This window comes from Lemur catta, chromosome 2 (assembly GCF_020740605.2).
Source record: "Lemur catta isolate mLemCat1 chromosome 2, mLemCat1.pri, whole genome shotgun sequence".
Lineage (NCBI taxonomy): Eukaryota > Metazoa > Chordata > Mammalia > Primates > Lemuridae > Lemur > Lemur catta.
In genome coordinates this window covers 44,875,429-44,887,828 of record NC_059129.1, presented here as the reverse complement: position 1 = coordinate 44,887,828, position 12,400 = coordinate 44,875,429, and positions in this window count along the sequence as shown.

Below are 12,400 nucleotides of genomic sequence, written 5' to 3'. Positions count from 1 at the left end.
ACTGCGCGTCCTGACCGAGGTGACATGGGGACTCAGAGATGGAGCAGCCTCCGGTCCTTCCCACTTCCAGCCTGGGCAGTTGTGGTTGTGAGCTCTCGTTGGCATCACAAATGAGAGTTGTTCTAGGAAAGACCTGGGCTTGTCTCCTGAGATTGTAGAGCTCCAACCTATCATTTTCAGGCTGAGTGCAGCAGACCAGCCCCAACTATTATGGCTAAAATGAGGGAAATGTTCAATTCAGATTTAGAAAATGGAAATTCATTTATGTGTTCTCAAGTCAAGGTGAAAAAAGACAATGTTCTCACCATTTTAGGAGATGGAAGGAGCTGAGTATAACACACTTAATCTAGAAGAACAGCAGGAGGATTTGAGTTCATCAGGCCCAGGGTTTCCTCCTAATTGAATTCCTTTTCTTAGAGGATAGATCCTAGGTGGGTGATAGCTAAGTCAACAGAGTGTGACTTTTACTATGACTAGAAAAGCTGGAAGGCCTGGATCATTCAAAGTTTCCAATATTACAACTAGACAACTTCAGGATGGGGAAACTCAGAGGAAATGGTTTGTTTAGTAAACAGTGAGGCTTACCTAGTTGGATTCTCTGATTTGCAACTATTAATTTGAATTTTTAAAAAAATCCACATTTTAGAAACATCATCTTAGAGGCAAAAGTGCTCTGAAGGGATTCCTGTGAAGAAGACTGGTTGGTGGGTGCACACACTGGGTTGACAATAGACTCTTGCTTCATAAATAAAATCTGGAATTATTAATTTATTAGAAATTTTGAGCTGATTTTCTTGTGCTTCCACATGGAGGAGACAGGCAGGGATCCTGTCCCTAAACAAGGACATAGCTGCATTCAATCCAGCCCACTAGTTTGAGGGAATTTTAAAAATTTATATATATATATATTTATATTTTCAATTGTGATAAAATATACATAATATAAAATTTACCATTTGTGACATTTAGTGCATTCACAATGTTGTACAACCATCATGACTGTCTAGTTTAGAACATTTTCATCACCATAAAAGGAAATCCCATCCAGTAACCAGTCACTCCCCTTTCCCGCCTCACTTTTGCTCCTGGCAACCACTAATCTCCTTTCTGAGTCAGGGTTTTCTGACCCTGGGTATTTCATATAAATAGAATCATTTGTGACTGGATTCTTTCACTTAGTTTTCAAGATTTATTCATGTTCTAGATGTATTGGTACTTCATTCCTTTTTATGGCTAAATGATATACCACAGTTTGTTTATCCATTCATCAGTTGATGGACATCTGGGTTGTTTTCACCTTTTGGCTTTTGTAAATAATGCCATAATGAACATTTCTGTACAAGCTTTTTTCTTTTGAACACCTGTTTTCAATGCTATTGAGCATATATTCAAATACCCAGGAGTAGAATTGCTGAGTCATATGATAATCTATGTTTAATTTATTGAGAAACCACCATTTTGAGTTGATATTTATATATAGTATAAGGAAAGGGTCCAACTTTATTCTTTTGCACATGGATATCCAGTTTTCCAAGGACTAGTTGTTGAAGAGATTGACTTTTCCCCTTTGAATGGTCTTGGCACCCTTGTCAAAAATCAATTGACCATATATATGTATGAGGGTTTATTTTAGGGCTTTCTATTCTATTCCATTGGTCTATGTGTTTGTCCTTATGACAGTACCACTCTGTTTTGATTACTGTAAGATTTGTAGTTTTGAAATAGGGAAGTATGAGTTCCCAACTTTGTTCTTTTCTAAGATTGTTGTGGCTGTCCCTTGTATTTCCATATGAATTTTAGGATCAGCATTACCAATTCTGCAAAACAAGCAGTTGGTATACTTCACAGTATCCCACAAGCCCTTTAGACTCTGTTCATTTTTCTTTCTGCTCTTCAAACTGGACTATTTTAATTGACTTATTACATCTTCAAGTTCACTGATTCTTTCCTCTGTGTCCTCAAATCTTCTTTTGAACTCTTCTAGTGAATTTTTCATTTTAGCTATTTTACTGTCCAGCTCCAGAATTTCTATTTGATTCCCTTTTATAATTTCTATCTCTGTATTGATATTTTCTATTTAGGCAAACATCATTCTCCTGGTTTCCTTTATCCCTTTGAGTACATTTAATACAGTGGTTTTAAACTCTTTGTCTAGTCCAATGTCTTGGCTTTTGGGGCAGTGTCTCTGAAATTCTTTTTTCTTGTGAATGGGTCATATTTTCCTATTTCCTTGTATGTCTTGTAATTTCTTGCTGAAAACCAGGCATTTTGAATATTATAATGTAGTAACTCTTGAAATCAGAATCCCCCCCTCTAGGGTTTTCTGTTGTTGCTTGTTGTGGGTTATAGTCATCCATTTAGTGACTTTTTTGCAAAGATTGTATTCTTTGTCATGTGTATTCATTGACAGAAATTTCTTTAAACCCTTACAGAGAGAGAGAAAAGAAAGAATAAAAATTTTTCTGAGACTTGCAGATTGGCTCTGAGCTGGGGCATTCCTTCAGTGCTTAGCCAGGTTTATTACAACTCTGCCTTGGCCTTTACTTTGTGCTTCCTTGGAGCCCAAAGATCAGAGGTGCAATGTTAGGTCCTCTTAAGTCTGTTCTGAGCATGCATCCAGCCCTGGATATGCATGTTGCATTCTGGATTCTCCAGTATATGCAAGAGCCCATCAAAGCCCTTATTCCCCTATGTATCTTCCTCCTTAGCTTCCTCTTTCTGGGTTTTAGGTCTGTTTGGTGCTTTCCCCATCCTCTGTCCTCGTCCCAGGTGGCTGTGGGTGGTATATATATTTTGACAGACACCACTTGGGAAGTTGCTCCATTCCTGAGAGAGCTCTGAGGGGGACAAAACAAAGGCAAGCCTATACACAATGGAATATTATTCAGCCATAAAAAAGAATGAAATCTTGTCACTTGCAACAACATGGATGGAACTGGAGAATATTAAGTGAAATAAGCCAAGCACAGAGAGACAAATTTTATATGTTCTCGCTCATATGTAGGAGCTAAAAATTAAAACAATGGATCTCATGGAGATAGTAGAATGATGGTTACCAGAGCCTGGGAAGGGTAGTGGGGATGAGGGGATAAAGTAGGGATGGTTAATGGGTGCAAAAATATAGCTATAATGAACACTCTAGTATTGGATAGCACAACAGGGTGACTGTAGTCAACAAAAAGTTATTGTATATTTTTAAATAACTAAAAGAGTGGCATTGGAATGTTCCTAACACAAAGAAATGATAAATACTTGAGGTGATGGATACCACAATCACTGTGATTTGATTATTAACATTGCATGCCTGTATCAAAACATCACATATACCCCATCAGTAAATACAACTACTATGTAGCCATAATAATTAAAAATCATTTTTAAAAATCATTTAAAAAAGGCCAGGTGCAGTGGCTTACACCTGTAATGCTAGCACTCTGGGAGGCTGAGGTGGGAGGATTGCTTGAGGTCAAGAGTTCAAGACCAGCCTAAGCAAGAGTGATACCTCATCTCTACTAAAAATAGAAAAATTAGCCGGGCACACTGGCGCATGCCTGTAGTCCAAGCTACTCAAAAGACTGAGGCAGGAGGATCACTGGAGCCCAGGAGTTGGAGGTTGCAGTGGGCTATCATGATGCCACTGCACTCTAGCCAGGGCAACAGAGTAAGACTGTGTCTCAAAAAAGAAAAAAGAATCATTAAAAAAAGATGTAGCCTAACATATTTTAAAGTGTACAATACCATATTGTTAACTGTAGGTACTATGTTATATAGCAGATCTCCAGAACTTATTCATCTTGCATAACTGAAACTTTATACCAATTGAACAATTCCCCATTTCCTCCTCCCTGCTGCCCCTGGCAACCGCCATCCTATTCTGTGGCTTTTATGAGTTTTGACTATTTTGATACCTCATATAAGTGGAATCTGCAATATTTGTCCTTAATAGTATTTTATTTTTATGTATGGTATCCATATATTCATTGCTAATCTAGAAATACAGTTGTTTTTTTATGTTTATCTTATATCCTATGACCTTGCTTAACTCACTTATTAGCTCTAGGAATTTTTTCTGTAGATTCCCTGGAATTTTCTACATAGTCATGTCATTTGCAAATAGAGACAGTTTTCTTTTCTTTTTTCTTTCTGATATGAATGTCTTTTATTTCTTTTTCTTGCCTTATTGCACAGGCTAGAACTTCCAGCACTTTGTTTAATAAGGCTGGTGAGAGCTGACATCCTTTCCCTATTCCCAGTCTGAGGGGAAAACATTCAGTCGTTCACCATTAAATATAATGTTAGCTGTAGGGTTTTTGTAGATGCTCTTTATCAAGTTGAGGAAGTTCCCTTCTGAATTAGCTTCCTATTGCTACTATAACAGACACAAAAATTTAGTGCTTTAAGATAATGTAAGTTTATTAACTTACAGTTATGGATGTGAGAAGTCCAAAATGCTGGGGTTTTTTTTTGTTTGTTTGTTTTTTGGCTAAAATGAAGGTATAGGCAGAGCTGAAGTCCTTCTTGAGGTTCTAGGAACAGCATAGTTTCCTACGGCTTCTGTAACAAATTACCATAAATTGGGAGGCTTAAAATAACAGTAATTTATTCTCTCACAGTTCTGGAGGCCAGAAATCAGAATCTGTTTCATCAGGCTAAGGTGTCAGCAGGACCATACATCCTCTGGATGGTCTGGGGAGAATCTGTTCCTTGCCTCTTTAAACTTCTGGTGGCTGCTGGCATTCCTTGACTTGTGGCCACATTACTCCAGTATTGGCTCCATGGTTACATGGAAATCACATAGTTCTTTTTTGTAAATATCAAATATCCCTCTGACTCTTTCTTATAAGAATACTTGTGATTATATTTAGGGTACACCCGGATAATTCAATTTAATCTCCCCACCTCAAGATCATTATGTGTGAAGACCCCCTTTTCCTTATAAGGTAACTGCTATGGGTTGAATTGTTTTGCCCCCCCCAAATTCATGTTAGTCCTATCACCCAGTACCTCAGAATGTGATTTTATTTGGGAATAAGGTAATTGCAGATATAGTAATTCATACGGGAATTAGGTGGGTCCCTAATCCAATGTGACTTGTGTCCTTCAAAAAGAATGCACATGAAGAGACAGACACATGCAGAGGTATGATGTGGTGACAGGGAGAATGCCATTTACAAGCCAAGGGACATCGGAGGCTACCAGAGCTAGAAGAGAGATATGGAACAAATTCTCCCTCAGAAGGAACCAGACTTGCTGACTGACATCTTGATTTGAGACTCCTAGCCTTCAAATAAAACAGAAATCTATTGCTGTTGCTTAAACCACCCGGTTTGTGGTGCTTTGTCACACCAGCCCTGGGAAACTAATACAGTAACATTTACAGATTCCAGGAATTAGGACCTAATATCTTTAGGTGACCATTATTCAGCCTACTACAAAAAAAAGTGTTTCTTTGACTTTTCCAGCTCCTACAAGCTGCCCATATTCCTTGACTGGTAGCCCTTTCCTCCATCTTCAAAGCATGTCACTACAACTTGTGCTTCCATCATCACACCTCCTCTCTTCCTTTGTCCCTCCTTCCTCCCTCCTTCAGTAGCCCTTGTGATTACATTGGACCCTTCCAGATAATTGAAGATGATCTCCCCATCTCAAGATGCTTGATTTAATCACATTTGCAAAGTACCTTTTGCCACATAAGGTGACATATTCACAGGTCCTTTTGATTAGGATGTGGACCTCTTTGGGGAGCTATTATTCACCCTCTATTTCCATTTTTCTTAGAGTGTCATGAATGGGTGTTGAATTTTGTCAAACTCTTTTATGCATCAATTGATATGATTATGTGATTTTTTTTCATGTTTAGTTTGTTGGATTTTATATTGGATTGCATTGATTGATCTTCAGCTTTTGACCAGCCTTATCAAAAGTTGCAGCCCTGGAATAAACTCCACTTGGTCATGATGTATAATCTTTTATATATATACATATATATATATACATATACATATATGTTCATATATATATATATGAATTCTATTTGCTAATATTTCATTAAGGATTTTTTGTGTGTGTGCCTGTATTCATGAGAGGTAGTGGTCTCTTTTTTTGCTTTCTTTGTCTGGTTTTGGTATCAAGGCAATGTCAGCTTCAAATCAGGAAGTGTTTCTCTTCTATTTTCTGAAACAGATTGCACAGAATTCTTGCTTAAACATTTGGTGGAATTCTCCAGTGAAATCATCTGGTCTTGGAGATTTTTTTTAAATTACGGATCTAATACTCATAAGGCTCAACTGATCTATTTCACAGTGGATGAGTTGTGACTGTATATTTTTTGAGGAATTGGTCTATTTGTCTAAGTTGCCAAATTTATGGTGAAGAACTGCATAGTATTCTCTAATTATCCTTTTGCTGTTTGTAGGTTCTATAGCGATATCCCATTTTATTCCTGATATTAGTAATCTGTGTCTTTTCTCTCTTTTTTGTCAATTTGACTACAGGTTTCTCAATTTTATTAATCTTTTCATAAAACCAGCTTTGTTTCATTGATTGTTTCCTATTGTTTTCTGTTTTCTAGTTCATTGATTTCTGCTTTTATCTTTATTATTTCCTTCTGCTTGCTTTGGGCATATTTTTATTTCCTCTTCTTTTTGTAGGTCCTAGAGATGGGAGCTTAGATTATTAATTTGAGACTTTTCCTCTTTTCTAACATATGAATTTTAGTGCTATAAATTTCCTTCTCAGCACTGCTTTACCTTGTCCCACAGATTTTGAAATGCTGTATTTTCATTTTTATTCAGTTTAATGTATATCTTTATTTCCCTTGAGAATTTCTCTTTGACCCATGGATTATTTAGAAGTGTGTTCTTTATTTCCAAATGTTTAGAGAATTTCCTGTTTTACTGATAATGATTTCTACTTTCATTCTACTGTGGTTGAAGTAGATTTTTTATTTTAATTCTTTTAAATTTGTTGAGGTTTGTTTTATGGCTCAGGATATGGTCTATCTTGGCTTATGTTCCATGGGCACTTGAAAAGAATGTGCATTTTTCTGTTGTTGGCTAGAGTGTTCTATAAATGTCAATGAGATCCTGTTGGTTGATGGTGTTGTTGAGTTTTTGTACATCCTTGCTTATTTTCTGCCTAGTTCTATCAGTTGTTGATAGAGGGATGTTGAAGTCTCCAACTTTATTTATTATATTGGTCTGCTTAGGCTGCCATAACAAAATACCGTAGACTGGGTGGCTTAAACAACAGTAATTTATTTCTCACAATTCCAGAGTCTCAGAACCCCCAGATGAAGGTCTGGCAGGGTCAATTGCTGGTGAGGGCTCTCTGGCTTGTAGATGGTTGCCGCCTTCTATGTCCTCAGGTGGCCTTTCCTCAATGCATGCATGTGGGAGGGGAGGCGAAGACGAAAGAAAGAGAGAGATCGCTTCCTTATTTATAAGGCCACCAGTCCTGTCAGATTAGGATCCTATCCTTATGACTTCATTTAATCTTAATTACCTCCTAAAAACCCCATCTCCAAATATAGACATATTAGGGGTTAGGGTTTCAAAGTATGAATTTGGTGGGACACAATTAAGTCCATTGCATTTGTGGATTTGTCCAAATTTCTCTTTTCAGTTCAAGTCAGTTTTTGCTTCACATATTTTGCAGCTCTGTTGTTTGGTACATACACATTTAGGATTGCTATTTCTTTTTGGTACATTGACCCTTTTATCATTATATAATGCCCTTCTCTGTCTCTTGTAATTTTTTCTGCTCTGAAATCTACTTTATAAGATATTAATACAGTTGCTCCTATTTTCCTTTGATTAACATTTGCATAATATATCTCTTTCCATCTTTTTACTTTCAAACTGCCTATGCTATTATTATCTGAGGTGAGTTTCTTATAGGTATCATATAGTTGGTTCATGCTTTTTTTTTGGAGACAGGGTCTCACTCTGTTGCCTGGGCTAGTGTGCAGTGGCATTATCATAGCTCACTGCAACCTCAAACTCCTGGGCTCAAGCAATCCTCCTGCCTCAGCCTCCCAAGTAGCTGGGACTACAGGTGCACACCACCACACCGGGCTAATTTTTCTATTTTTTTGTAGGGATAGGGTCTCGTTCTTGCCTAGGCTGGTCTAAAACTCCTGGCCTCAAGCAATCTGCTCACCTCAGCCTCCCAGAGTGCTAGGATTATAGGCATGAGCCACTGTGCTCAGCCTGACAACTCTTCTTTATACACCTATAGAATATTATGTGCTACTTTATTCTGGCCTCCACAGTTTTGATGAGAAATCTACTGTCATTAGGTAAGGTGTGATTTTTCTCTCACTCCTTTCAAGAATTTTTTTGTCTTTAATTTTTAGAAACTTATTTATGACATATCTTGGGATGGATTTCTTTGGGTTGTCAATCTAAATAACAGAGAGAGGCTCTCTAAAAGAAAATGATATTTGTTCAAGAATAAGTCATTGCAATGGAAATAGGTGTCCCACAGTAAACTGTAAATATTCAGGGAGGTAAAGGAAGACAAAGGCTTTTAAAGGAAAAATGAGGAGGTTTATATAATTGTTCTGAAATAATTACCCTTGGCTACAAGGATCAATAACAGCAACACCACCTGGATTGGTGGTGCCAATCCAGGGTTGGACAGTCATTTACTGAGCATATGTCCTTGCAGAAGTATTTTTTTGTGTTAAGGTTGAGATGCTTTTGTGGAAGGTTGTGGTTTTGCAGTCTTTTGTAATAGTTTTTGTAATCAAACATTTATGTATGAGAACCCTCTCTTCGTGGCCTTTCCGGGCTCTAACAGGTGTCTCCATTTTGATTCTGGTGACTTTCACATTTCCCCCTTGTGATCAAGATGTTTCTTCAAAAGCTTTGATGATCAATCATTATATAGCTAGGTTTTGATGTCCCTCAATGCCAGGATGGACCTGTCTTGGATTGCTGGTCCTACATTGGAGAGAGTGATTAGCAACTAGGAATCAGTGTCAAAACCCTTTTAGGCCAGGCTCAGTGGCTCACACCTATAATTCTAACACTTTGGGAGGTCAAGACAGGAGGATGGCTTGAGGCCAGGAGTTTGAGGCCAGCCTGAGCAACATAGCAAGATCCTTTCTCTACAAAAAATTTTAAAAAGTTAGCTGGGTATGTTGGTGTGCACCTGTTGTCCTAGCTACTCAGGAGGCTGAGGCAGGAAGATTACTTGAGCTTAGGAGTTCAAGGCTGCTGTGAGCTATAATGGTGCCACTGCACTCCAGTCTGTGTGACAGACTGAGACCCTATCTCTTAAAAAGAAAAGCAAAACGCTTTTGCCCACATTTGAGAAACAAAGGAGGTTTGAGGGAGTGGTTCCTAGGTTAAGTCTACCTGGAGTCTGTTATTAAATTCAATTTTATCTGTTCCTTAGTCTTGCTATCATCTCAAAGTGCTGGACCAGCATTTTTGGTTAGGAGCATATTCTGCCAGGCGTTGTACTTCTGCAAAAATTTAACAAGTAACATACAAAGTTTAAAAAGTTAAAGTAAAAGTAAAATTAATAGTAATATGGCAATCCCAGTTTGCATAATGATTTTGAGCCATGAACTTATGCTTAAAGGCAACCAGTTGAAGAAATCAAATGACCATTACCCTGTCAAGTGAAAATGGTAAGCATTAAGGGAGTTAAGAGCTCGGGCGCGGTGGCTTGTGCCTGTAATCCTAGTACTCTGGGAGGCCAAGGCGGGAGGATAGCTCGAGGTCAGGAGTTCGAGACCAACCTGAGCAAGAGCAAGACCCCGTCTCTACTAAAAGTAGAAAGAAAGTAGCTGGATAACTAAAGATATATAGAAAAAATTAGCCGGGCATGGTGGCGCATGCCTGTAGTCCCAGCTACTCAGGAGGCTGAGGCAGAAGGATTGCTTAAGTCCAGGAGTTTGAGGTTGCTATGAGCTAGGTTGACGCCACGGCACTCTAGCCAGGGCAACAGAGCGAGACTCTGTCTCCAAAAAAAAAAAAAAAAGAGAGAGAGAGTTAAGAGTCTCATTATGTAGGGAGTCTTATTCCAACATCTTGAGAAAAGCTGTCTACAGTGTGAAAATATCAATTTCTCCTGATTTGCAGTTTGAATGTTTTTGGTTATGACATTGCATGGTTTGGTGAACTTTTTGTGTGGCTCATACTTTAGGCATGGCACTTGTTCCTTAAAATTCATCTAGTTTCAGCTTTATAGGGCTTTAGGAACACAATTCCTGTTTTTATTAATTCCATGAAAGAAATTTAGACCGGAGCAATCTAGATGATTTTAAGATGTGTTCTAGCCCATAGGTAGATAACAAGAACTTGAAAATATTGAGCAGAGCTATAATCTAATAACAGGTATATTATAGCTTTTCTTTAGAAATATAACTTTTTCTGTCTACATTGATCACATAGGAATCTCACATTTAAGAACTTCTTGAAGCTAGGTGCAATGGCACACATTTGTAATCCCAATTACTTCGGAGGCTGAGGCAGGTGGATTGCTTGAGCCCAGGAGTTCAAGTTCAACCTGGGCAATATAGAGAAACCCTGTGTCTTATAAATACACACATACCTACCTCTTGAGGCTAAGAAGCCAAACCAAGGCAGACCTTAGCTTTGACCTACATTCTTAAGGTTCCTGGGCCTGCTAGGAAGTGACAACTTTTAGTTGTTCACTGTAGGGCTGGGAACACTTGAAGCCAGGCATTCTATGTACATTCTCAAATATGATATTCCAGTCAAAGCCTTGGTACTATAAAGAATGTTTTCAATTGCACCCTGCTATAAAGAGCAAGTTTTTATTGAACTTATGAAAATAACCATATTGCCATAAAAGGTAATACAAGTAGTTTCTGAATTTTGGAAGCTGTCAAGTAGGAAGAAAAAAAAATGCTTCCACTTTTGTTCACAAATAAAGTATAGATAGCTTAAGAGAAAAAATTCCCTTAAATATGGAAAATAAAACATTTAAGGAAACAACCAATGATGTTTCAAATAAAATAAAAACATTATCTTCATCAGTTACTTAGTCTCATGTAATTAATTTTTGTTCTCCTTCATCTCGATTAGCAGCTTCATGAATTCATCAGTTTCTTCATTAGAGTTCTGAAAAAATTTTATTTAGTACATTGATCTTGAAGTTACTAGAAATCTATACGTAAGAGTACTTGTTAGAGTCTTTTCCATGAATTTGATTACAGATGCCCTAGTAGAGAAAAGTCACAACTATGGATGACAGAGACTTAGAATAACCATGGTTAAAAACGTGATGGAAGTTCACTGTAGCCAGCAATTGACAAGGAAATCTGGCTATTTTCTGGCATACAATACAACCAGAATTAAGATCTATGACATGTTAGATTTCTAAGAGTTTTATATAATTTTGGAACATTCATATCAATAACTTGCCCATAAATGTAACTGAAAGAAGATCTAGCATCACTTGTCATTTGATAATGTTTCCCATACAATTTACCAAATAAGCCTAATCATTTAACAGCTCTGTAAGATGAGAGACACATTCTCTGATGCTCTCCAGTGGCTCAAAAGGAAAATCCCAAAGTTAATTCTAAGTCAAAAAGACATAATTTGGGGAAGCTCATCAAAGATGCCAAAAGATATAAAACACTTGATCAAAACAGGATCACAGGTCACTGTAAAGCTGCAGTCCCCAATCCCCGGGCCATGGAGCTCTGCACCCTGCCTCCACCATCCACGGAAAAGTTGTCTTCTATGAAACTTAGGGACCTGGGGGCTGCACGGCAGGTGGTGAGCGGCAGGCAGGCCAGGCAAGGGAGAGAAGCTTCGTCTGTATTTACAGCCACTCCCCATAGCTTGCATCACTGCCTGAGCTCCACCTCCTCCCCCATCCCCGACCATTTGTGGAAAAATTGTCATGCATGAAACAGGTCCCTGGTGCTGAAAAGGTTAGGGACTGTTGCTGTAAAGTAATAGTAATTAATTTAACCAGAATTATAATCAAAAGACTTCAAAAGCAATAGGGAAAGTTACATGAATGTAAAAACCTTAACCTTTTCAAATCTCAGTTTTCCTAAGTAATCAAAAAATCCAATTAAAGAGAACACAGGCACTTATCATGATAAAACAAAATCTTTGGTTTTCTTAGGTCAGTTGCCAAAAATGTATAGAAAATCCTTTTGGGATGGTTGTGGTGGCTCACCCCTGTAATCCTAGCACTTTGGGAGGCTGAGTGGGAGAATCACTTGAGGCCAGGAGGGCAAGACTAGCCTGGGCAACATAGCAAGACCCTATCTCTACAAAATTAAAAAAATTAGGCTGGGTGCAGTGTCTCATCCCTGTAATCCTAGCATTTTGGGAGGCTGAGGTGGGAGGATTGCTTGAAGCCAGAAGTTTGAGACCAGCCTGAGCACAAATGAGACCCCATC